The sequence below is a fragment of the Rhyacophila brunnea genome, unplaced genomic scaffold (genome assembly GCF_057557595.1).
Source record: "Rhyacophila brunnea isolate RB1 unplaced genomic scaffold, BYU_Rbru_1.0 scaffold_6, whole genome shotgun sequence".
NCBI lineage: Eukaryota > Metazoa > Arthropoda > Insecta > Trichoptera > Rhyacophilidae > Rhyacophila > Rhyacophila brunnea.
Window position 1 is genome coordinate 21,729,789 of NW_028233276.1, and position 24,407 is coordinate 21,754,195.

At 30.8% G+C, this 24,407-nt stretch overlaps 1 protein-coding gene across 1 annotated transcript in view; it reads left to right on the forward strand.

Annotated features, from left to right (window-relative positions):
- LOC147065399 (uncharacterized) overlaps nucleotides 1-24,407 on the forward strand; it is a 146,605-nt gene that overhangs the window by 77,494 nt on the left and 44,704 nt on the right. The gene's annotated exons all lie outside the window — the stretch shown is intronic.

The window sequence follows — 24,407 nt, forward strand, 5'->3', positions numbered from 1 at the left end:
AATATTGCTGATACTAACAATTATTCATTAAAAATCATTCATTTTTACTACGAAAACGAATGTGTACTATATTTGAGATGATAGAATAATCCAATCATAAGTATTTTAATTTATTTTTTCAATATAAGAACATAATAATTAGTATTCTTTGATTGAATGAGCCCGATGTATCCAGAAAAGAAGGAGTTACACAATTATACTAATACTATAAACATTAAAAAATAACAAAAAAAATACAATAGTGTAGTTTCGAACCAAATATAATTTACTAGAAAATATTACAGATGACAGCACTGTATGTTAACATTCTCGATTATTATGAGAGTATTCTTTTATGTATTTTCTTTCGTGACTCGATTAAAATATATGATTTTGTTTATTTTTCATTTTTAGAATTTGTTTTTTTCTTTCAACTTACCTAATAATACGTATTCTCTCTATCTCGCTCTCTCCTACACATTTACGTGTGTTTTCACTCATGAGTTACAGATAAATCAATAAATAAAGTAATTAGTTATTATTTCAAATATATATAGGTTTTCATAATATATTAATTATTAAACTGTTAAGATATTTATATTTTTACTAGATGATATACTAATTTAGTACATAATATTTTGTTGGGGTATTTTTAAATATTTTTTCTTAATAAATAATTTTATTAGTTTTCAATACAATTCAGTACATTTATGATATGTAAATAATGATGTATCTATTAATAATTCTAATATTGTGCATGTAATTAGTGTGACACGTCTGTTTTTAGATCCATTGGATTTATAAACATATGACAGAGAACGGTCCATGTATGGTCCGATATCAACCGATCATATCTTGAGGCTACCACCAGCATAATAAATAAGTGTCAATGCAAATAAATGCACAATTTCTGAGAACGTATCTCGATACGAGAAAATCCAACACTGACCCGTAAATGTACACTCCGCAGAGACTGTCTTAATTAACCCTGGCTCAAAATAAACGCCCTCAAACTGTGGCATCATTTTAATCACATACGTAGATACATGATAAAATATTTAATAAGAAAATAATTTACTACAGTTGGAAAAGGGGAAAACTCAAAATAGTATTAGGTACCATTATATTATCATGGTTACTGACTTCTAAGAAGTGATATTATGTATAATTATAAATCTCTCACTCTTATATTATATTCGCCATTAACACTATAACATACAACAATATTAAATCGTTGTTTTGACATATTTACTGTAGAATAAGTGTCTACTTTACTCTACTTTACAGCACTGTCAAAAAACACTATAAATATTCACTTTATACTCTCTTTTTACTCCCTATACATAATCTAAAATGTAAAAAGTGAGTTTTCTAAAAAGTCTAAGCTTTATTTTTGATAGCATAGACTTGATGAATAACTTTTTGATGTAGATTTCGTCAAGTTTGTTGCGTACAATTTAAAGTTCTAGCAGTTTTAACACAATATCACTTTATCTTCCAACTTCCATGATGTATAAGAAAATTCACTAGCGTTTAGCGTAAAAAGATCAATTTCAAGTTATTTAAAAAAAGTAATTTTAAGGTTTATTCGTATTTAACTTCGACAGTAATATAGCAAATTTGTTCCAATATAAGAGAACAATTACAAAAAAAACTTGAATGAGCTTAGAATTGAAATTTTATTCGTACATGACAGATATTATCAAATTAGTATTTCGTTTTACAAATAATTTATAAATCGTAATTTACAACATTGTTACGTTAATCATGAACCATAATATTATAATTGATGCAACATGTTAACCAAAATCTTACTTCACATAAATGGCGACTAAACCTACAAAAGTGACCATACAAACTCTGATACAGGAAGCATTTATATTTTTTTCATATAGAAATGGTTCTTGCGTTAAACTGTAATTTCCTTCAGCGAATATCGTAATACTTAAATGTATATCCTCGTAATATGTACGTAGTTCTAATTCTTAAAAGAATAATTGGAAACCTTTCAACTAGTAAGTATGTATTGTATTATATGCAAAAACATGCCAATAATTAAATTTACATACATATTGTTGTAAAATAATTTATGATTGTTAGCATTTACCATGTTCATAGTCGGTAGGTACCCGATTAATTAAATCGCAGGGTTACCTTGCACGAAGCTACCGTCTCAGTGCCCTGTCCTCACGAGGTCTCCCCGTCGAAGAACAAGTGATTTATGCCAATATTGTACAGTGTCATTGTTAGCGAATGGAATGAAGACTTCAATTATGCTAATGGCGGGTGAAGTCAACGCGCAGAGCAAGTAGGCGCGAAACCCGCTCGCTCCTATGTGATCATAAAATCGTTTGAATTCGGATTCCGTAAGGAAAATTGTTCAAAACATTCGATAAACTATTCCATACTGTATATTATATTATATAACTATAGTTTGAATATCTGTAATATTGAATACTAATGGTATATTTCAATTAAAATATTGATATTAAATACTAATATTACTATTTCACACTAACACGCTCCAGTATCCGAGCGCAGGGCAAACGCAAGATCACGCGACTACCCTAGATCTACCACCATATCCTACGTTTCCGGTTACATGTAAGTCATACGTATGCAATTCATCATGGGACACTTATTCGTGCGCCGCAGTACGTGAAACATGAGTTCGTATAACATTTTATCAAATGACGAGTTCTTCGTTGAGCATTTCACCGTGGAATACAGTTGTACGTATCTTACAAAATGCGGCGATAGTTTGCAAATAGTACTGTTCCGATTAGATTAACCCTAACCTAACATAACCTAACCTAACCTAGTAAAGACATCTCCACATGTTGTAGCATACGTACAAATATACTCCACGGTGAAATGGTCAACGAAGAACTCGTCATTTGATTAAATGTTACACGAACTTATGTTTCACGTACTGCGGCGCACGAATAAGTGTCCTGCGGTGAACTGTTTACGTACAAATTTCCGGATACGGATATTTTATGGGTAACGATTTTGAACCATTCGCCAAACATATGGAGTGATGAGTATGATGCGACGTCTCCCACCATACCACACTAAGACCTGTAGAGCGTAGATCACTCTTTTTAATACCGTTTCAAGGTGAATGAGGGTTGATGATTGATATAAAATTACCAAATAAATTATAGTTACCTATACATACCTAGGTATAAATAAAATACGTCGATAATTACAATTTACGGGCCTCTATGGTATGGGTATTATATTAACGAAAAATGGATTTAAAAGATCCACTTATAACTTGTCAACTGTGGTAAAAAAATACATTATACAGGTGCATATACAAATTCACGGCATGCCAAGATTTGGCCAATAATAGATAACAAAATTTTAAAAAATAGTGGCTGGAGATAGCTTATGTATGATTATATTTATTATAGAGATAGCTTATTATGATTGATATGTTTGATTTGTAGTGTTACATATAAAAGTATATTCATAAAAAATATTATAAAAATGGTTTCTATATTTTTTTTGACTATCGTTTATAGATATAAACATAGATAACTAATTTTAATACTATGCGGACGATAAAAGTTCGTTTTGGTATTATATCATATTGTACATAATGATAATAATCATTTTATAGTAGTTACAAGTTACAATGGACTGTAACATACCGTTAAATAATAATTAATTTCACTGTACATTAGATTTTTCACCTTTTTAATAGATATTTGATTCGAATTAAAAAAATACAAATTAAATATTTTATTGGCGATGATATTACTAAATTGTGAAACAACATTAAAATTAATTATTGCATTATATGTTATATTTTTTCGAATTCTCTGTTACTTATTAATAATATATTCAAAGTATAAAGTTGGTACATACAAGTAAGTGTATTTCTTAACGTTGGTTAGCAAATTGGTCGACCATTTTGGGTATTGTAGGGATTATTTCAAATTGAAATTTAATCAATATTTAAATCTTTAAACGCGTAATGGAAAAGGCACAATCTGTACGGATCGAACAATGCAGCAGACATTGTTGTACGCACATACATGTTTAAGTATTCACATAAGTATTTACTACGTAACATATGTCGCATGTTCCTTTTGTGAATTTAAAATAAAAATATCGTCAAAAAATCTTCGCATTGTTGTGTCCCCATTGCCTGAATGCGAACCCCCTCCCTCAAACACCCGTGTCAAAGGTTCAAGAGAATTTGCAAGGGACATCTTCAGTATAACCAGATTGCAATGCATTGGTATAAAGTATATGTGATAAAGCTGCAAAAGCACATTAGTATTAATAGTTATTATTGAATTCAACCCTCGTTAATATGGTAATGTCAATTCCCTAAACTTATTTTTATACAAGCTTGAATCTACACAAATTTTTAGAAACCCTAAAAACATTCATATGTTAAGATTCGTAAAAAAAAATTAGCAATTCTTAACGTTATTTGTGATATGAATCGTGTTAAAATTATGCCTCATAACCGTAAAGCTCGATAGTTTTGACAGAAAATAATATAACGTAGTTAGAGAGACGCTGAGCGAAATAAAACGATGCAAGAAAATTTTTAACAATAATTAGATTTGCGCGCACCAGAAGAAACTGTATCTGCGTATGTTCAATTATTCCACTATAGTAATATTATTTATTACCATGATTAAATAAAAAAAGATAATAGATTGCCTATTATCTATGAAAGGTTGGTACTCGGGTCGATAGATCAGAGGTAAAAAAATCCCGGAAAACGAAAACGGTCGAATCATATTTGGTTCAATATGTGTTTTATAATTTTTCTAATATTTTAATGTATGTTTTTAATATTTCCAAGTTATACATTTTTTTTACCTTTTCGTGTCATAATATCCCTTTACTGCATGATTTTTTTTTTGAAAATTTTAATTTTTTCTTTGTGTCAAAATGCCTTGTGAATGAAGGAAAAATAATTTCATTAAATTTTGTATGTTACTGCGTGGTGTCGCAGATTTACGACATTTGGAAATCTTACATTTTAGTATGACAAAATACAAAACCAAATGAAAACAATTATAAAAAAACTAATGTACACACCTTATTTGATGTGTAGATATTTTTATTCAACCTATTTCAATCTTCTGTATATTTTTTTTTATTTATTTACAAATGCGGATTTTCGCGTACATACGAATTCGTCAACTGTCAAAGCAGAAATGCAGAGACTATAATGCAGAAATGCTTTATTTCTTGAAATATCCAAACAAAATCGGTATAGTAGGATGTTTATGGTAAAACAGTTTTTTAGGCATCGAAAAAAGATATTATTTGATAATTTACACAGATGGCATTGGCTATATAGAAATAGTTTGAAATGTCGCAAATTTGCGACACTATGCAGTAAAGGGATATATATGTTTTAATATTGGGTATTTTTTATCATAAAGTTTCTAATTCTAGTCTTCTAATTCGTGATGATTAATTTCCTCACAACTTAAATTAAAATATTAATATTAATTGAATGCAAGCTATTTACCTAAATTCGATTACTCTCAAGTTCTTTGAACATCTAAATTTAATTCATTTATTTTTTAATAGAAATGTGAAAACTTTGTCTTTAAATTTGTTAGTTTAAATGACTGTCTCTAATATTCTATATTTTATAATAGTTGACAATGACATATCTAATAAAAATGCTTATCGAGAGTCTTTTATCAATATTTACTTATGTAATTGTAATCTTTTTACTATTGATACAATTTTCTACTACTGTTAGACTGAAGATATAATAAAATAATCAGAAAACTAAATTAATACTAAATAAAACAAATACGTGTATACTGTATATTCAAATTCAAATAGATTTATAAAGACTTATGATAAAAAAATATAAATATTAATAATGTTGGATAAGCAAAAAAATATACATCCAAACATTGGGCCTTGAAGACCCCAAAGACAAAAAGGTAACATCAGCACACAAAACAATACTCGGCTAAGATAAATACAAAATTCAAGATGACTTCGCTTTCTTTCTCTTCCTTACGTTATGTCTGAATGCTTAAAATATTGTATCGAACATTAATATTTAATTGTTTATGGAATCATTCATTATTGCTGATTTTATTCGTAGCCCACAATAACACTCTTTAAAACACCATCAGGCTGTCAAGCAAATTTTAATAATATTCAACTAGTTAAGTGGCATGTTACTTACTCGGTCACTCAGTATTTAGATTTTTTAAATATATTTTATTTTTGGACCGTCTTATAACCCGGGCCAAATTTGTAGACTCTGAGTTCTTGTCCTACTTCACATTAATATGTTTAGGTTTCATCACTATATAACACTTCCAGTTCCACTCCAGTCTAAACATATGTAAATTTACATTCCGCTGGTATTAACATAAAAGTGTTTTCAGGCGATACGTATTGAACAATATTTGTATCCGTTGTAATCTAAGTAATACTTGTTCTACATATAATTTGAAAATACTTCTGAGAAATATATAACCACTAGAAAAAATCCGACATCCAGCAGGATTTGAACTTGCGCTCCTGCGATTCGCGCCCATGTGCACTGACCACTAAGCTATACATGTCTTATCTAATTGCGACAAAGTTAACTAAGTAATAGTTTTTACAATACTCTCAGCGTATCTATTCGATACACAAGGCTACTATCGGCGGCTATCAAGGGTAGTTTATCATATGTATATATTGAGCGGTTAATTGTTACAATATTTTAACCGTCTGAACTGTCAAAAGGTGCTATGTTTTAACAGCACTTCTATAGGCTGTGTTAGCTTTTATAACGAGATAGACAATTTTGAAAGTTTAGCTAGACGGCTAACTTATTGTTACACCATTGTGTATAGAATAGATCGGCTTTTGTATTTTAAGTCACAGTATTATATTTCCTCAATTACTAACCGGTATCAGGATCTTTCTAATTTTTTGTTTTAACGTTCTTGCACTTGCTAATAATTTAATATTTTTTTTTATTAAACGAATAATTCACAAGATTTAAAAATGTTATATTCTTAAATATTGAAAATTATTTGTTGAATAAAAAATAGTTTATGTAATATTATATTATTTTATTTCCAATACCATACATACTCAAAATCGCTAGAAATTGAGATAAGTTTCCTTGACCCTACTAACCAGATGGAAGATAAAAGAAAGACAAAATAATTTGATATTCCATAAAATTTATAATTCTACCAAAATATATTGCCACATTATTTTAGAGGGGTGCAATATTTTTTTCATGCGGCCATTTTAACCCAATCGCATATCTTTGCGATATAAAATAATGTGATTCCAAATCGATGCAAATTTATTCGCATCGCCCGAGGTGCTACTGAGCAATACTGGACGGAGGCCTGATCGCTCCGGTACTTTTTTTAAAACAGGGGCGGACTAACTAAACTGAGATTTATTTCGGGACAATATCACGTTAATAAATTATTGTTGTCAAGTCGATGGCCGATATGACCTTTATTGCTGTCTTTATAAGGAGAGATATTTGCCTTTAAGATAATTTAATAAGTACATTTTTAATAAAAACCAATTGTATAATATAATAATTATCTTATATTAAGTCGTCAATTTTAAATAAACTATCATAAATATTATCTATGTTATCTTTTCCTACATTAATTCATGTTCAGGACCGGTGACACAGCTATTGTGGCAATACGTATGTATTGCAAATCTACTTTTTACAACGTTTTTCTTAGCTCGTATTCTTATTTGTCCAGTGGTTGTTTATCCAGTACAAATCTTGAAATCAATTTTTACTTCCTGACTAGCTAGATATTTGAAACTTTTAGAATATATCAGAACACGGTGCCAATGAATTCTTTTAATACTTTTAGCCATCTCTAAGTAGAATTGAATTAATTTTCAGTTAATTCTGTTTTGGATGAAAAGTTATTTCGCAAGAAATCCGTAATCCAATCTACTATTATTGGTTGCTAAGGAGGTGGTCCTAGTCATTAATATATACGTGCGTTACTATGGAAATCAAAATGACATTTCAGTATTCTATATTTTTGTTTGTTTGTTTGTTTGTTTTTTATTTACTTCATATCAAGTATTAATTTGAGCATATTGAACATAATAATTGAACAGAAAATTTAAAAACGTTGTATATAAAAAGTTCTTTTTATCTTGTAATTATTTAAATTATATCAGATGATATTGTCCATCTAAGCTGACAAACCCGGTCCTGCGCATCTATTCTATACGCAAGGCGGCTATATGCAACTATCGAGGGTAGTTTATCATATTTATGTATTGAGGCGGTTAGTTATTACAATAAATTAATCGTATAAACTGTCAACACTGTCCATCGCGCTCTAAAGGTTAACACAGTCAAGAGAGGTGCTATTAAAACATAGTATTTTTTGACGATTCAGCACATATTCTATGCATAAGGCTACTATTGGTGGCCATCAAGGGTAGTTTATAGAACCTATATTGGCTGTGTTAACTTTTAGAGTGAGATAGACAGCTTTGACGGCTAACTTATTGTAACAAACATAATAACTCAATACATAAATATGATATACTAATAGCAGCCTTTTGTGAGAATGGGACAACTGGACGCCAGGACGATTGGATGCCGTACTGTCGTAGACACGTATACAGAACGTAGATGAGGAATTTTAATCAGTTTCTATCTACTACTTAGTAGTTTTAATTAATTTTACTCTTAACATAATGTTTCTTTTATTGCGGATTGAGAATTACCATACATAAGGGTTTATATAAAATTAAAAAAAACTCGTTTTTCGTTGGAACTTAAACATATGAACGATTAAATCATTATTTACGTATGCATATTTAAAATCTCACCAACTAGTAAATCAAAATATATAATTAATTAAAACGTCTATTTAATTTCGAATTGCGTGGCGTCCAGTTGTACCGGCGCCAAAAAAGACCCGCCTTGTGTATAGAATAGATGCGCAGACGGCTAACTTATTGTAACAATTAACCACCTCAATACATAAATATGATAAACTACCCTCGATAGCCGCCTATAGCCGCCTTGTGTATAAATATATTCTCTGGTTGTTATTAAAATGATACTCGTAGATTTTGTAGGGACATTATATTTTTTTAGATATTGTTTTAAGATTCTTGCAAATGTTGGGCATGAATGAAATTACGTAATAAGGACTGTATAGGATGGATCCAAACATACCTTACAATCTTACATGTTAACATTTATTAATGAAACATAAATAATATTTGTTATTTTTGCAGTGGGGATTTTTACACAGTTAATAATATTGATTACATTCATAGGAACATACTACAACTATTATGATGGCCGGCAGTTTGACTTAGATACATAATATTGTATGAAAAATAGTTCTTAAAAATAATACCGTTTACCTACTTTGGTATCAACGTTCTTACGTCTATGCTCCTCTGCCAGTGTTGAGTGTCGCTCTTACTCAGCAGCCATTCCTTCTCTATCAGATATAAATTTTGTCAAAACGGAATAATTTTGCATCAGAAACGAGGTAAAGTGAAGTTCGAAACTCTTGCCAACGAAATGAGAAATTCACCTTTTCCAAACTGTTTCTTCATTCACTCGAATAAATGGTTTTTGTCTTACCTGTACATGTTTATTTATTTTATTGAGATACCTTGTAGGTGCCACAGAATAAGGTATTATAATATGTTTTTGTTAACCAAATATTTTTTAGCTAAAATGGCTCTAGAATCTAGATCCTATAAACACATTTAAGGAAAAGCTGTCAAAAGATAAGTTTCTATGTCGCAATCTATATTATGTATTACTATATTATTCATCATTTCCTTACCTACCGAAAACCGGCCAGAATGATCATTCTGATTCTTATTATTGGTTTTTTTTTACATATTGTTGATTTTTAAAGATTGAAAGTTTGACAATAATTATTATACTATTGTCGGATTAAGCGTATACTTATTAATGGTATACAGTTATAACCAGGGCTTCCAACCGAAAGCAAAAATAAAAAACCGAAAAACCGTTTTTTTAACCGAACCGCAAAAAAATATCGGTTTTTTTTGGTCCAGTACATGTTCAAACACGTGCATTTACATGATCTATCTCTTTACTTAAGTTGTCATTCAGTTATCGTAGGAGCAACACGTAGTACGTATTGGATCTTGGACCTTGGACTCCTTTTGGGTTACTCACTGCCATCCACTCGAAGCTGAACCAAAAACCGAACACCGGGAAACTGTTATTTTTTTCGGGACGAAAACCGGAACCGAAGCGTTATATATATTTTTTACCTGAACCGGAACGGGAAAAAAACGGTTCGACGCCCTGGAAAAATGATATTGATTCCAGAATCTTAATATGTATGGTTTTAAATTAGTGATTAATCAAAAAATAGTATTCTCTGAGATTAAAAAAATGATTAAATTTTGTACCTAATTTTTGTTCACCCCCTCTACTTTACTGCAGCTTGGAAATTTTATCAGCAATCCCTTTCTCATGGCAGCTCTTTTCCTACCCTCACCTCGCAGTATTGAATTTTATTAAATTATTACATAAACTTTAATGTAAAATTTTACCACCTCAGCTGAACACGTTTTTGTATCTATAAATACATTTTATAAATCATTGTGAATTAAACATTTTGACGTTTTTTTTTCTCTGTTAATTTATAGGTAAGTACATAATTATATAATATTATTTACTCTGTACTTTATAATATTTCACTTAAGTTTAATCAATACGTAGTACACCAAATAAAAGCTGTAATATCACAATATCAATGAATCAAATAAACCACATGGTGACCTTTATCAAGTATGTGTGAGAAAAATACGTGTAGTAAAAATCTTTAGATATACCAAAATATGATATAAATGCATTTTAAACAATCACTAGTTCAATTTTAAACAACGAAAACAACTCAATATTATAATAAATTTTAAATTTGTGAAAATATCTGTCATTTTAATCTCGCATTTTTATTGAGAATCCTTGATGGTATATTATTATCTATCTACATTGGATGATCTGGTGAAGTGCCGTTTTGCGCCAAGCTTTTACTGCAGATGTTATGACCATTTGCATAAATATGAGAACCACCACTCTCCAGCCTTTACTCTTACGAGAAGTGGATCGCAAAGATACACAGTTTCTTTGGAATAAGAGGACAGATTCAGATTATATTAAAGACTTGTCAGCTTTACTATCAACTATTCAGTATAAACATGATTAGTTTGCTTTTATCGATTAAATAATTTATACTAAATATAGTGCGATTTCTTAGCTATTTTTATACAATATTATTGATGTGTCTCTATGTATATCTGGATACCAAAGAAGTATGTGAGTTAACATAACGGTGTTGATCACATAACAGATTAATAATGTGACAACCAGTCGCCATGGGCAAAAGCTGTATTACTCTATGATGTCAGGTAATAAAATTCGAGAAACACAAAGTGCGTCGAGTGTTTTAAAATAATTATTACCAATATTAAATGCACGTTTCGTTTACGTGTCAAACTTTAATGCATATTATGAGACAGGTGAAATAATTGAAAATAACATATTCTTTAACACGCTTTTATGATTATCTCATTTTGACACACCCAAGATTTAAACCATGTTACAGCCTCACCCAGAATGCAAGCCACTTTTCATTATTTTTCTATTCTCTGGTCAGCTTCGAATAATTGTGTCTCACTCACGTATACCTCAGCAAATCAATATCCCAAGGGTCTCGATTTTTGAGCTTTATCCCATATTTCTCCATACTCCCCTGGTGGTTGTTGAAAAAGCATTTTATTAATTAAATTAAAACAACAATATACTTACACGATTATTATTTAATTATTCTATACCTACTGATTACTTACAAGATTTAAGTAAGTTAAATTCTTTATTATAGAAACACGCAATTTAAGAATAAACATAATTTCATATTAGAAAAAAATCCTAGCGAAAAGGTTGAACCAAGTGAGAGTCACACTCATATCTTTCACTACACACACTCTTGCCAGTATTTTCGTTTAAACAGTGACGTTATCTATAATATCAAGAATATCGATAATAAGCTTGACTAGCACCAAACGTCGGTTACAATTAAATTAGTTATATAATTTTCCTGAATTTATTTTAAGTAAGTAATATGTTCAATAATATAGATAAAATACATACATCGAATAGATACACAGATAATGAAATGCAGCTCAAAAATACGAGACCTGGTTGTCATAATGGGTAATAAGATGAATTTTAACGCACATATTATCAAAACTGTCAACAAAGCATTACAATTACTAGGTTTTATTCTTCGAATCTCTAAACCATTCAGATCACCTGATGTTCTGAAGGTACTTTATTTCTCATATGTTCGATCCATGGTTGAGTTTGCTTCTATCGTGTGGAATCACAGTACGTTACATACATAAACCTTCTCGAAGCAATACAAAACCGATTTTGTAAGCACGTCAATTTTAAAGCTTACAGACCTACAAACTTAACTAAAGAATGGGATGGGGGAGCCACTGTCGAAAACTACCCAATCAAGACTTGTAACTGGACAAAATGTAACATTCAAATGACATTTACAAAATTGCGTTCTATGGTAGTTTGTAGTTCTATTTTTGGCCATTCTACAGATAAGTTTGTAGGTCTGTACCTCATTTTTCTTATGCAATTTCTTTATATTATTTATGTTCTTCTTACTTTCTCTCTTGTTAGGCGTAACTATATTATAATTTATATATGAAAACTTTGCTGGTGACAATAGCTTTTCACTATTCTATTTTACAGCGTTGTTCTTAGCTCGTATTCTTATTTGTCCGGTACAAATCTTGCAATCGATTTTTAATTAACTTCCCGACTAGCTAGACATGTGAAACTTTGATTGGATGGGATCACTATTAGTAATATTTCATTATTTTAATTTGGTATGACGTCCAACTACTAAGTTTATTTTACTACGTTTTTATTAGCTCGTATTCTTATTTGTCCGGTGGTTGTTTATCGAGTACAAATCTTGCAATCGATTTTTAACTAACTTCCCGACTAGTTAGACATATGAAACTTTTAGAATATATCAGAACACGGTCCCAATGCATTTTTTAATACTTTTAGCCATCTTTAAGTAGAATTGAATTCATTTTCAGTTAATTCAGTTTTGTATGAAAAGTTATTTCGACACCATTATTAGTTGCTAGGGCTCTGGGGTCCTAGCAACTAAATTATTAATATATACGTGCGTTACTATGGAAATCAATATGACATGTCAAGTACAATTTTTTTTTTGATCGTTTATGCTAGTCAAGTCAAGTTTATATGGTTCAACAGAAATTTTAAAAACGTTCTATATAAAAAGTTCTTTTTATCTTGTAATTATTTAATACATATTTTTATAATCAAAATGAAACTATTTGTTTCCTTAATAAATACAATTTTAATAAAGAAATTAAAATGAGTCAATGTTAATTTATATAATGTTAACATCAAATAAAAACATACTTATCGAAATTACGTAGGTACTATACCTACTCCTTACCGTGTCACAGCTTAGACAGTGCGGGCAAATAGAAAAAGCTATACCTAATAACCTTGCGATTACAACTGCCGGATCTTCCATTCACCAGCTATCGCGTTTTTTCTTCATACATTATTATTATCGTAACTGTTACGAATCCTCCAAGGCTATGGAGATCTGCGCGTCTCCGAACGTCTCCTTATTTGGATGAGGCTATTTTTCACATTTGGCGATGGTTTCTTATTTATAAATTTATTTCATTGTGATACTCATAACTACCTACTTAATAAATATTAACTTTGAGATACACCATACAGGATGCAGGTCAAGCACTGTACTTCTCAGTCAGACTAACGACAAAATAACATCTCATTGCCATATTAATTATTATTATTTCCCTTTGTACTTTAAATCACATACTATCACCTAGTTATCGTAACATTATACTTGACAGCATGGCCCCCACAAAGGGGGGGCTGACAGAGCTCTAGCCTTGGGGCCCGGGGTTAAAGGGGGCCCGGCATGGCGGGTCGACCACACGTGAAACCACCACCAAGTGAAAAAAACACACCATATTTTTTCTCTAATAGTAAAAAAAATAATGTCATAATTAACATTTTTAAATATGTGGCTGCGTGATGTAATTTGGTGTGATATGATGATTTATATAATTAAATGATAATTTACGTGTAGAATTTTATTTTATAATTAAGTACTTAATTTAAGTGTGTTTCCTGACTTACAAAATGGCTTTTTATTATATTTTATATGGCGAAGGGTTGCATGTTACTTATTTACTCCAAAAGGAGGACGAAATCAGTGCTGTGGTGTGGCACAACTCAACAAATCAACTGGATTTATTTAAAACTCGCTAAAAATACACGAAATACCCATTACCCTGGGGTTCCGTAGAAACTACTTGGGTAATACTAGGTACTGTAGAACATCACACTGCCTTTAACCTTAATGATAGGTAGGGGGGCCGCCATAGATCCTGGCCTGGGGGCCCACTTCAGGATGTAGGGGCCATTCTTGACAGTATACTGACGTTCATACAGCTATCACTTGTCAAAAGGTGCTACAAATGCTGGACTTCGTTCTGCGTCCTTTAATTTAGTTATAGGGTATTACTATATTAAAAATTCTTTATAATTCCTGAGTTCGAAGCCGGCTTGAGAGTGAGTCGATTTTTGGCCATCAAATCAGTTAAAGTACTTGGCAAAGCGAGTTCAAAAGAAATTTTTGAGACTCCGTGGCTTTATCCAACTGACTTTCTGAAGGTATGGTTACATACAAAACAAATCGCTTTGGATATTGTTCTACCTACGTGAGGGTGAGTTTTATAAATTCTTAAAATAAGTTTGTATACGGGTGGGTATACAATTAATATTTCTGTTACACACAATAAAATAAATTCCGTTCCACCCTCAACAATACGATAGTATTATAAATTTAGATTAAAACACATTGACTGCTGACTAGATAATTACTTTTTAATTACCACATTTAAATAGCATGCTAATTATATCGAATGGCCACCTTAATCATTACGTGCTGGGTGCGTCTTTAGCGTCCAATGTATTAAAAAATAAATAATTAAACATAGAGATTCTAATTTTGGCAACATATTATATAGATTAATAAATATTTCTTCATCATTATTTTTATTTATTTTATGAATGATTTTAGGAATAACGAAAGTACTGATTGACTAAAATATTAAACCTACCTAAGTTGATAACATAGAATGGGCACAGTCAATATAATTTTGCATGCTTCATGATAATTCAAAGAGAAATGTTAAATTTATTTTATTAAAACTTATTTTTTTAATGAATTGTACACAGCTTTTGTTTTTGAAAATAATATATCTGTACCTCAGAGGCAGACGGATGCAACTCCGCTTTTGGGGAAATGAGTTTTTTTAAGAATCGCCATGCTAAAGGCTTTATCTATTAGTGGCAGAGAGATGAAAGTCCTAGTCCAAGATATGCATAGCATAAAGATGCAAATGCCATACCTATCTTAGAAGCAGAAGGATGCAAATCCAATAATCCACTAAGATAAAATTCTCTCAAACCGTCTGCAATATGTACTAGACGAGAACCAGCCAAGAGAACGAGCTTTAGAGGAGGATACAGCACTATGGACCATATTATCCAACTCATCAGAGAAATCAGAGCGGTAACAGGAATACAAGCTGCCGCTATCCATGGGTTTTATAGACTATGAGAAAGCGTTCGATTCCATAAAGAAATTTTTAATACTCGATGCACTCAGAAATCAAGGAATCCCCGGGCGCTATATAAATATTTTCAATAATATATACAGTAGCGCAACAACATCTTCATAAAATATCGCGCATTTCCTATCAGCAAAGAAGTCCGACAAGGTGATACAATCTCACCTAAACTATTTACAGCTACATTTGAAGACTTATTTAGACAACTTGACTGGAATGACACGGGTCCCCATAAATGGAGAATACGTGAGTCATCTACGCTTTGCCGATAACAATAAATAGTAGTTTGCAAGACTCAGAAGGCCTCCAAAGCAGAATGCAGTAACTCGCTGGAGTAAGCAACAAAGTAGGCTTGAAAATAAATGTATCAAAGAATAAAGTCATGTTCAACTGCTTTGCGGTCCAAAAAGAGACCCTCATCAATGGCATTTAGCTCGAACAGGTGAAAAACTACATCTATCTGGCACAATAAGTGTCTATAGATGGATGTATATTTGATGAAATTGTTCGCAGAGTAAAGCTAGTCTGGAGTGCTTTTGGCCGCCTGAATAATTTCTTCGAAAATGCCTAAAGTGCAAAGTGTTCAACCAGTGTGTACTTCCCGTAACCACATGCGTGTGAAACATTGAGCCTAAGTAAAAGAGAGATCCAGAAACTTAGAGTAGCACAACGTGGTATGGAAAGGTGCATGCTGGGCATAACGCAAAAGGACAAAAAAAGGAATGAGTGGATAAGGGAACAGACAAGGATTAATGATGTGATAGAGTTTGCTAAAAACCTCAAATGGAAATGGGCTGGAACATGGCTCGAAGAAAGGACAATCGTTGGACAAATTTAGTTATCCAGTGGTATACAAGATGTAAAAAACATCCGCAAGGTAGACCTAGAGGCCACTGGATCGATGAAATGATAAAGTTCTGCGGAAAAACTTGGAAACGCAACGCACAGGAACGAGAGAAGTGGAATCAGCTTGGAGATTAGCGAGGCCTTTATCCAGCAGTGAATAGATTCAGGCTGGTGATGATGATGATGACATAATAAAATTTAAAAAAAAATGTGTTTTGCTTTGTTATATTTATACCCATAAATTTTTTTAACTTATAAATTGTTTTATTTTGGCTAGGTAAATAAGATACAAATCCACATTAACAAAATGTCTTTAGAGGCAGAAGGATGCAAATCCACACTACGTTTTTTATTTTATTTTTTTTAGATATAAAATTGTATTATATTTATTCCTTTCTTACATAATATTCCAGAAGTACTTTAATTGAATTAGAATAAAAAAAATAATGATCGTTCTATGTATATTTTTTAGAAGTTATGAGTATTCGTTTAAAATAAAAATTGTTTTTTGGCTCTCCTGAACAATTGGGTATTTGGAATTTGCATCCGTCTGCCTCTGAGGTACAGATATTATTAGTTATTAGAAAAAAATGGCTGTTGCGAGTGAGACTCAAAGTGCATCTATCGGATTCCATACAATATGCGTCTCCAGTAAAATAACAGAATTAGAAATTTACTAACAAGTTTACTACAAGTCCGTGGTATTTATTTTTCCGTAACACATTTATACTTCCAAGGTGTGATCTTGTCCAATGCATTGATTATAGTAAATTCTAGCGTGATTGTAATTATGCAGATTGCATAACTGGTAACGCACATTGGCCGGAATCCAACGGATTCGCACAGCGATTCAGGTTCAAGTCCTACTCGGAACATATACTTTTTAATAATATTTTTACGTGTTCCAAATTTAAAATGGTCACGCCATCTTTAATGCTACTTTTCTCAAATCCATAAAACTGTATTCTTTTCATAATATGTAATTTAAAAAAAATACTAGTTTTAAAATATGCTATCTATGTGCTCGTAAGCTCGTACATAATATATTGTAACCTAGAGAACTTCATGCTATTTTTTTCAGTCTCTAGTGAGAGTGTGTGTTTAGGGGTGGTAAGGTATTTTTAAAAATTGAATTTACCACATTGTCACAAGGTATTTATTCAAACAAATGTATTTAAATTGTGTATTAAATACTACGAGTACACGTTTTTTACAGTTATCGAATACATTGACAAATAGCAATCAGAGGAATCAACTTCCAGCGATAAATGTGGTTGGTTACATTACTTAGTGTTGCATTATTTATGTGTCATATTTTGGCGCCATGTATTAAAACTCTACATTTTTAAGGTTGGTTTTGGCTGATTCAAATGATTATCATAACCGGGTTAAAAATCTCACAGAAGTATTATTATGATAGTAACAGTGTGTACAATATGCACGATGTATTTTTGAGTCGTGTTAAAAGCTACCGAGTTGCTAAATGGAGAAGACACAACTATATTCTCAGCAAAAGTAGGTGCAAACTGATGCAAAATGACAAACGAAAGGAACAAAAAATAAACACGGCCTGAATTTATTTATGAAATGTAAATCGACCTGATTGTAATAGTGAGGCAATAGTATGCGCAAGTCTTGCAGCTCTGGTATATTAAGATGTTGCATTAACATATGGTATCACAGGTAGTGTTTGCTGCATTCTTATGCACTTTACTCAAGTCTTCTTTGTTGAGAATGCATTCAAAGGCGTGATCTGAGTCAAATTTATCAGTTGGTAGTGTTTTTACACCCAACTCATCAGGCATTCCAGATGCATTTTAAAAACGTTTTACACTAATATTTCCTTACATGTGTATTTTTTTATTTGAATTTTCCGATGATATACTTTCCGTAATGAAGATTTCACTTTATTATTGGATGATATCTGATGATAAATTATTATCGAAGACGTATTTGCTTTGCACCAGAATATGACCAGGACTGCCTTATCCATAATGCATGAAAGGCACGTGTCTGGGGCATACTACAAGGAACTATAATATTTTAGACCAAAAAGTAAATACGTGTTTAAACAAACACATAAAATAAAAGAAAAAACAATATAATTAAAAAATACTTATATGAATTATGAAAGTATTACTATAACTACTACTACTAATAACTGATACAAACAGTGTAGTATGTAAATTTTAGTTTATTGTATAATTAATAATGTCAACTTTGCGACAACATTTTTATATTAAAAATCGATGTATTCATTAATAATTTTCCAACTAAAAAATAAAAGAATTTAAAATTCAAGTTTTTACCGTTGTTTTTAATATTAAATTTCTTTAAAATATTTTTGGGTTCAAATTGGTGCTTCAAGTAGGGCCATCGAATGGTTTAATCTGTTCCTGAAAATAGTTATATATAATTAAATAATGATATAATGAAAAAATATGCTTTGATAAAAAATAATTAGAAATCTCAGACCGAGACCTCCAGAAATAATGTTAAAAATGGCTCTAAGTATGTCTCATAACCATCGTCAACATTATCATCAGCCTGTTTCCGTCCACTGCTTCGTGAACGCCTTATCAAGCTCTGCTTACTTTTCTGGGCTCTTTGTTCTTTGCTATCATGTAATTCCACTGAACTCTTTATTTCGTCAATCTAGCGTGACTTGTCCAACGAAAGGGCAGTCTTTTAGGCGTCTCATATCTTTCGAGTACCGCTGAATTATTGCATTTTTCTAGCGGCCATCCTATGTGTCCGGTCCATCTCCATTTAAGAGTTTTTGCAAACTTAATTATGTCACACACTCTCATTTGCTCCTTTATCCATTCAATCATCCTTTTATCTTTACGCGCGATGCTTAACGTACTGTTTTCCATTCCACGGTGTGAAACTTTTAATTCTGAATAAAATTATCCTTCGACTAGACAATTCAAATACATTCAAATGTTTCTGAGATCTAGTGACTCTCTTTATGATGTAATAATGTTTTTAACGCATCCTCCGGCTCATTCTTTTCGCCTCATATCACTGCTAGGTAGCTCCACCAAACTTAAGTCTTAAGAAATCCTTATAACCACTTAATGAAGTTGATAAAGTACCCAATGACGAGTATGTGCATATTTTAATAAACAGATAAATACAGATGGGCGTGACTAAAAAATGAGCTTTACCAACATTGTAATAAGGGTGGATATGTCAATTCCATATTCAAGCATATCACTGTTATTATATTATGCTAATATAATATGTCCAAATATTTTATCGTACGATTATAATGCGATTAGATATATTTAGTTGAACAATGATTATACTTATGCACTTTGTAAAAGAGGTAATTATTCCGAATCCGCGTTCATTTATTTTACATAATATGCTGGTAGCTTTAATATTGCAACGTATTGTGTGAGGAATTATCATGGCATTACTCGAATGAATAAAGAGTTTCAGTGACAAAACGAACAGGAATAAATTTAAAATAAATGATATTAGCTTAATACAAATAATTACAAGATAAAAAGAACTTTTTATATAAAATGATTTTAAATTTTCTGTTGAATCATATAAACTTGACTTGACTAGCTTAAACGATCAAAAAAATTTGTACTTGATAGAAATAATACTGAAATGTCATCTTGACATGTCATGTTGATTTCCATAGTAACGCATGTATATATTAATAATTTAGTTGCTAGGACCCCAGAAGCAACCAATAATGGTGTCGAAATAACTTTTCATGCAAAACAGAATTAATTGAAAATGAGTTCAATTCTACTTAAAGATTGCTAAAAGTATTAAAAAAATGCATTGGCACTGTGTTCTGATATATCATGTCTAGCTAGTCGGGAAGTAAGTTAAAAATCGATTGCAAGATTTGTACCGGACAAATAAGAATACGAGCTAAGAATAAATAAAAATATAAATATAAATAAAAATTACAGCAATCAACAAAGCGTTCTGACCTGTTTAAAAGACAGCACAAACTCTTCCATAAGAAACAAACAAGAAGCATTTCTCTTAAAATGTATATTATATAAATAAAATAATTACGTATCTAAAGTATACGTTTTTTTTTTTATTTAACGGTATGTATACATTTTAATTACACATTCTGTAACAAAGTTTTAAAAAATCCATGAAAAAGATTGTGTCAAAAAACACCGTGGTAATGTATTAATTGTGGAATTCGAAGAGTAGAAAACGTCTTAATTTAGAAAAGCTGTCGCACGCTTCATCAGATTAGTTTATAAAGTTGTCAACTATTTGAAAGTGAAATGAGACATTTGAGTCAACGACTTTATTTTTAGAATTCGATTCAGATTGCAACAATAAAACATTTAATTATTGCGAAAGTCTATTATAAAACGACTACATATAACTTTAAAATTTAATTACAAAAAAATAAGAGAACTAGGCACTAACTTAATCTTAACGGAAAAGTGATTCTTAATGCCCAGATGCTTTGTCATACTTATCTATGCATACAAATAATCTTAACCCAAGCTTAACTTTTAGCGACAGAAATTTTTCTTTTAGTGACCAGTGATGCCTGTAATTAGTAGTGGAATTGCGAAAATAAGTACTTAAATATATTATCTAACACATAATTCATTTTCTGCGTTAGATATTGTGTTCTGCGTACAAAATAATATCGGAATATTATAATAGAATATGTTCGGGATCTACGTGTATAAATAGCATTTTTCAATCCTGACACAATATAAAAACAGTGACATCTCGACATCTGGCCCTAAGCTTGCTGATTTTTTTTTTTGAAGTGATACTTCTTTTGGCGTGTTTGGGAAATCAGATCAGAGTGTATTTTTGGCGTGTGACATGTAACACATCATTTATTTTTTCACACGAAAAAAAACGTACTCAATTGGATTCGAACCACCGATTATTCGGTTATCAGCCGAACGCACTACCTTTACGCCACGGTATGGTACTGCAATCGTGACAATTATACAGTATAATATTATAGTTTAAAATTGTTCCGTTGCCTAGGCAGCGAATTTATTATTGTCGGTCATTTGCAATTCCTTACGTAAACAAACTATTAAACTTCAGAGTGACAGTTAGTACATTAAAAATAAAAACAACGAGAAACCATTATATAATTTAGTATTATAAGTTAAAGAGTATAGAAATAAACCAAGGGCGTTCCAATAAGCGGTCCTTTTTCTTAAGTGTATAATTTAACGAGATAATTAAGGCGAAGTCTTCACTGAGCCTTTTTTAAAGAGGCACCTAGCGGAAAAATACGAAGCTTGCAATTTGCGACATTTTTTTGATAATTTACAATTTCAACTATATTAATGAATAAATATGTATTTGAAAACATTAAAAATAAAAATATTTTTTATTTTAAGTCAAAGACAAACTTACAATTGTAAAAAATGTAATAAAATGTGAATTTGTTCTATCGGTCCGCACCCTATTATTACATATATTTTATGGTCATATTTATTATTAAAATTTAGTTTGTTAAGTTTTCTAAGCATCACCTAAGCGATTTTTGACAAATTCATAGTTTTAGTATTTTTTATATCTATTTTAAAAAACATCAATTTTTATAAAAAATATAAATGTGTATAACTTGAAATCCTTTTTATTTATATCAAATCAATTATTTTTATAAATATAAATAAAATATTTATATTAATATAAATAAAAAGGATTTCAAGTTATACACATTTATATTTTTTATAAAAATCGATGTTTTTTAAAATAGATATAAAAAATATTAAAACTATGAATTTGTCAAAAATCGCTTAAGTGATGCTTAGAAAACTTAATAAACTAAATTTTAATAATAAATATGACCATAAAGTATATGTAATAATAGGGTGCGGATCGATAGAACAAATTCACATTTTATTACATTTTTTACAATTGTAAGTTTGTCTTTGACTTAAAATAAAAATAATTTTTATTTTTAATGTTTTCAGATACATATTTATTCATTAATACAGTTGAAATTGTAAATTATCAAAAAAATGTCTCAAATTGCAAGCTTCGTATTTTTCCGCTAGGTGCCTCTTTAAAAAAGGCTCAGTGAAGACTTCGCCTTAAGAGCTGGTTGAAGAATCTAGTTTATCACAAGTTTTGTTTTTGTTTTGTTACGCCAAATAAGTATAACTTCAAACACGCGTACATAAGTACACACACCGTTTTTTTGTTATAACTTTAGAATTTGCTTATTGATTATTATTATATTAACCATTTTAAGATCATTTCAAGTTTTTTTTTCCCCGTTGACTTTTAAATATGGTTTATTGACCCACTACCGATAACTATAGATAGTTTAATACTTTCTGGCCTTCTACACTCATATGACTTTTGATATTCTTTTTAACACTAGGTACAGCAAGGAGTGTAGTTGTACATTAATAATAAAAATATATAATTTCAAGCATTGAGAAAATCACATAAATGCATTGTGACGTCACTGCGATTAGAACCCGGAGCCGAGCAAGTAAATACAATATTTCATTAAACACTGTCTCCAGAAATCTATTCCGCCCTGCTAAGGAAAAATACACTGTTTTAGTGAAATGAGAACCAAGTTTTAAACTACCGTTGCTCTTATATTATGTACAATTGTTGGATATTATATAAAATATATACAATATATATAAAATATACACTGTCTATTTAGAAAGTATGATAAAACAATCCAATAATTTTGCATAATAAAAGAGTAACACTAGTTGAGAACTCGGATTCTCATTTCACAAAAATCAAAAACACTGTCTTATGACTTAGTAGGGCAGTATATAAATATCAAACTCACTGGTAGAAGGCACTCGTAGTCCAACGCGTGAGGTACTGATTTTTAATTCAGGAGTTCCGATTTCGATTGTTGGTGAGGTCTCAATACATTTTTGTGGTCACTAGTGGTAGTACAACCTCCACTATGGTTGTCTTTGGATCAAACATGTTGATGTAATGTAATGTGTATAAATTGTAGATGACTGTAATATTGCATTGTTATTATTCTGTGTGCTTTATTTGTAGTTGTATTTTATATATTTTGTTTCATATGTGCATGCACCGTATATAAATAAATAAATACCTACCATAATAATTATATTATGAACTTTAAAAACTTTAAGTTGCCTGTAAATGTGTCATATTATATTACAACACAAATATGATGTCCAAATGCAGACGATTGCGTTATAATTTATAATAATTATTAGAACGTCAAAAGATTTCTATACATATAAATAATAACCTTTGTAATATGGAGCGGTGACAAAACTTAAACACTGTTATTTTAGAAACCGCGCATCTCAGTGTTCGATTGTTCGTCTTACATGGTCCATTGAAATTATTTATCATTAAACTCACTCACTGCTCTCCCTGCAATGAATAAGATCAATGTATATTGAAAAAAAATCTAGTTGCATAATTTTATACGCACCAATTTTAATTAAATATACTAAATATGGGCTTCCATACCGACGTTAGTTTGTTTACTCATTTAGTGCTAACAACGCGACTGGCGCGTTTGCATTACCTGGCCATTACAGATAATTAACATGATATTTTAATGTGGTAATTAAATAATAATAATTAGTCAGCAGTGATTGTGTGTAAGTACTGATACCTCCCAGATCCGGCACTCCGAAAAAGATAGGAGAGGTCAGGTGACGGTAATGCTTATTATAAATTGAAAACATGGTATTTGGTAAAGACGCCTGAGTTTCTTTAGTCACTTGCCGTAATAAAAGATACGCAAATGATTGAGCTAAATAACAACATGCGAAACAAGAGGTACTCGAAAATCTGAAAAAAAACTATCTCTTCTACATTAAACACACAAAAACTCC